Raw genomic sequence first — 4900 nt, 5'->3', positions numbered from 1 at the left:
CTACGTACGTGGATTCTCTTTAGACTTTAGTATCGCAACAAATTTATCACCATCTCTCTTAATGTGAGTCAATTCTTGTCATCGGTTCTTAAGAGGAAAAAGAGAATCAGTGTAAAAAGACTCCCAAAGAATGGAGAAAAACAACTGATTCAAAAAAAAAAAAAAAATCCTCTTCTTAATAAACAGGATACTTATAATGTAAATACTTTATTAAATATTATCTTCAAAAAAGTTCTACGTTATAATCTAGTTGAAAAGAACTGGCCAGCCAGAATGAAATACACTGAATAATGCCCAAATAAAGATCATCCTGCACTTATTTTGAAGAACGCCGTAACTGCACTCTTTCCAGCATCACTCCACACATTTAAAAACTGAGACCATATCATGATTAGGGCTGCTAAAGGGACTAAGAAAACATTGAAAAGAGGAAAGAGCAGAGCGGTGGGATCCCACAAGACAGAGGAATAGTTGCAGAAGTGCCATTAACCACTACCTGTATCCCTCAACCTAGTAAAAAGCAAAGAATGATCTACTATATCAGATTTCAGCACTAAGATTCAATTGAATAAGGAAGATGTTTCTCCCTGAGTCCGAATGGCAGACAAGATCATTAAACATACAGACAAGGGCTGTCTTTGTACTGTGGTGCTCCCTAAAGCCACACTGGCATGGGTGAAAAAATATTTAATGAATCCCAGAAGTCAGAAGTTGGATGAGCACTGCTTTTTCTGTCAATTTCATCAAAAAGGGTAAAGAAAGATCCAAACCCATTTTCTTAGGGTACAGGTGAGTTGTAGAACTACCCCCTAATACATGCTGGATGTGGAGCGTCTGTTTACGCTTTCCAAAAATACTAGGACAAGGGGGCATGTGATGAAGCTGCAGTGTGGTAAATTTGAAATGAATTGGAGAAAAGGTTTCTTAACTCAACGCGTAGTTAAACTCTGGAATTCGCTGCCGGAAAAGGTGGTTAAGGCTGTTAACTTAGTGGACTTCAAAAAAGGGTTGGACGGCTTCCTGGAGGAAAGAGCCATAGAATGTTATTGAATGGATGAGGGAATAAAGCAGTATTTCTAGGATGGGTGGGTCAAATTGCTTGTTCTTTTGGCCACTGTTGGTGACAGGGTGCTGGGCTCGATGAACCCTTGGTCTGTCCCAGCATGGCGATGCTTATGTACTTATCAGCATCAAAAGAATAGGGGAAAGAAAAGAGGAAGAGGCTTTTAACCACCAAGAAGGAGCCCCACCATGAATGGACAATGGACATGAAGCATAGAGTGGGGTAACCTATATGGAGTAGCAGTTACAATCCTAAGGATAAGGGGCGGGGTGTATCCTGCACAGAGCAGCAGGTATGACCTTGGCCACCTTTCTGGACAGATTGGATGGACCATATTGGTCTTTGTTGATCATCATTTACTAAGTTACTATAATTAAGCATTACCCATTACTTGAAGAAGGCATCTATGTAGGTAACTGTGTATTTGGAATATACTAAGTGAAAAATTTGGCCAGTTCTGAAGCATGTAGAAAACTCACATCAGTTATCTGGCTACATGCTGGTCATATAAAAGAATTGACTACAGAGCTGTTTTGCAGCGCTATATTTAGGCAGGATATCTTTGACACGCAATATTGGTGCAGTGTTCATGTATTTTCCAAGATGTCCTTGATGCCTTCCAACAGATTTCTTGTCACCTTTGCTGTTTGTGTTTATATAAAAGACTTGACTTGACCAAGGACAATTTGATGCGTATTCTGTATTTCAGTGACTTGGCTCCTTAAATGACTTTTCCTGAAGTCCTAATTCCTTCTAAGTAATTTGATGAAACAAAATCCATTTAAAGTGAATTAAATTTCCCTTACAGTGAATAGTCAAGGGAAAGTCTGTATTTATAAATATGTATAATTCACCAATTCAATAATTATATAACAAACCAAAATACTACAATTGGAAAACAGTACTATCACATATTTAGTGGATTAACAGAACTTTGGTCTGTAATCTTGCTTATGTCTGTACAAAACTGCCCCCTTAGTGCATGTTTAGCAAATGAATGCAATAATGCAAAATAGAAATTCATAGGGTGACAAAGATATAACAATACAAATTAATTCAAAAGGTTAAATACCTGGCTAAGCAGCCAGAGTTTTAGTCAGTTTATGAAAGTGTAATTAACATTCCTCTAATCTAATTTCCAGGTGTTTTGCTTGAGATGATTTGCTAACTTTTTTAGACAAAATTTTGAAAGTGCAGTCCAATGCTACAAGGTCTGCATGGCCAAGTGTGTGAGTGTTCCAGTATAAAGAACATAAGTTGAGATAACTTTTGAAGCACACAGCAGGGGGTAGATGTGGAAATTCTTAGGACTAGACCTGCAGTTGCTACCCGTTTGAAGATGGCAGCTTGGAGGGAGCATTGGACAATTCCTGCTTAATTGGGAGAGTGTTGATTCCATTTACAAATCCCTCAGTCTCACCACATATTTCCCAGTCATTATTGTGACCCTCTCCTGATGTCTTGGCCCAATACTTCATCAATACTACAGTCTTCATCATCATCTTCTATCTCTCATGTGCTTTCCTCTCCTTCCTCCCCAACATCCACTGATTCCCAAATGCTTCCATAATCTTCAACCATTTCTTCTTTATTTCCTTTCCCAAGTCTGCAGGTTCCTCTACCTGGACCTCATTCCAACCCCTCACATTGACTTCTCTTATCCAATTAGTTACTCAAATAAAACCATCTTTCTGTAAGTTGGACCCCTTCCCTTCATCATGGATTTCCTGTGACTCTCCATCTCTTCTTCCAACTATACTACCTATTCTCAAACTCATTCTTTCCAGTGGTCACTTCCCCAGTCCTTGGAAGAGGTCCTTGGTACGTCCAATCCTTAAAGGCAACCTTGGATTCCACCAATCCTGGCAACTACCATCTTGTATCTAACCTTGTTTTTTTATAAAATTTTTTTGAGAAGGCAGTATTCCATCAGCTTTCATATTATACCAAAAAGATATTTGCCCGTCAATCTGGAAACAATAGCCATTACAGCACTGAGACGGTCCTAGCCAGTGTGCTCAGTGAAATTCATTCTAATAACCATGCTGGTTTGGTTATTTCTCTCGACCTCTGCTGCATTTGATATAATCAATCACTTGCTTCTTCTATTCTTGCTTGCATCTTTAGGGATAATTAGTACAGTCCTTAGCTGTTTTTAATCTTTCCTTTCCAGGTGCTCATTTAAGGTTTCATCCCTGTCCTCAACATCTGCTTCTTATCCTCTTCACTGTGGTGCTCCTCAAGGGTCAATTCTATCTTCACTATTGCTCAATCTGTTTCTTAGCTCTTTAGTTACCCTCATTCAGAGTTTTTCAATATCCACCTACATTTATGCTGATGATATTCTTCTCCTGTATTACACTGATACAGTAACTCAATCCATTACTTTGCTTTAGTATTGTATGGACGCTGTAGCAAAGTGGTTGTCCTCACACCAAATGATCCTCAATCCTAGTAAGACAGCCTTCTCTGGATTACAGGCGACCTCCCTGGCCTTTCCAACGATCTTTATCTTTAAGGTGCGACAAACATGCCAGTCCAATCCTTTCGTTATCTTTGGGTAGCCCTTGACTATCTATTATGCTTTTAATCTCCTATCTCTACTCTATCAAGGTCAGGATTCTTTGTTCTTAGACAGTTGTGTACCATAAGGAAATAACCATGATACTTTTCATGCCTCAGTACTCTCACTTCTCATATCCAAGATTGACTATTGCAATATCTCGTTTGCCGGCCTGCCTCAAATGTCATTTAAAAAGCTTTAGAACTTACAAATTGCAGCCATATATCTCATTTGCCGTGCCAAGAAATATGATTCTATCTCTCCTTTGCTCAAGAGTCATCATTGGCTTCCTGTGTCTTACCGCATACAGTATAAAGTTCTTCTAACCTTCAAAGCCTTTCGCCTTGGGTCCCCTCCTTACTTATCCTCTCTAACAATTTTCTATTCTTCCCCACGACTGCTCCACTCCATCAATGACCATCAACTAGTTCTACCTGACCCTAGAATAGCGAAATACAAATGTACCCGGCACAATGCCTTCTACTTCCTTGCCACTGCAACTTGGAACTATTTCCCCCTGGAAATTCATGGGGAATTATCTCTACCTAAATTCAAAACAGCCATCAAAACATGGCTATTTAGACAGGCCTTCGGTCAGTAAGGCAGAAGCTGGTCCAGTGACCTCAATTTCCACTCCTTACCCCTTTATCCTTCCCCTTCTTCCCTGTCTCTTTTCCTCTTAGGTTCCTCATGTTGTTTCCCCTTGATTATGTGTGTTGTGATCTTTTTCCCTCTATCCTCTTTGACATTATAGTTCCTTTTCAGATTTGTCGTCCTTTTGTTTTAGCATGTAAACAGTTTTGCTCTGCCTGACAGCTTAAGTGGTATACTAAGTTTGTTCAAAGAGTAAAGAATAAAGAATTTATTCATGGATGTAGCCACATGGATGACTTCATATAAAAGACTGACTGCTTCAAAAGCTTTTTACAGATAAGAATATAAGCATTGCCATACCAGGACAGACCAAAGGTCCATCAAGCCCATTATCCTGTTTCCAACAGGGGCCAATCCAGGTCACAAGTACCTGGCAAAATCCCAGAACAGTAAAACGGATTCTATTCTGCTTATCCTAGAAATAAGTACATAAGTACATAAGTATTACTATACTGGGAAAGACCAAAGGTCCATCGAGCCCAGCATTCTGTTTCCAACAGTGGCCAATCCAGGTCACAAATACCCGGCAAGATCCCAAAAATGTACAAAACATTTTATACTGCTTATCCTACTACTACTACTACTATAAATCACTTCTATAGCGCTACCAGTCGTACGCA

Source organism: Microcaecilia unicolor, chromosome 1 (genome assembly GCF_901765095.1).
Source record: "Microcaecilia unicolor chromosome 1, aMicUni1.1, whole genome shotgun sequence".
Classification (NCBI taxonomy): Eukaryota; Metazoa; Chordata; class Amphibia; order Gymnophiona; family Siphonopidae; genus Microcaecilia; species Microcaecilia unicolor.
This window is presented reverse-complemented; position numbering follows the sequence as displayed.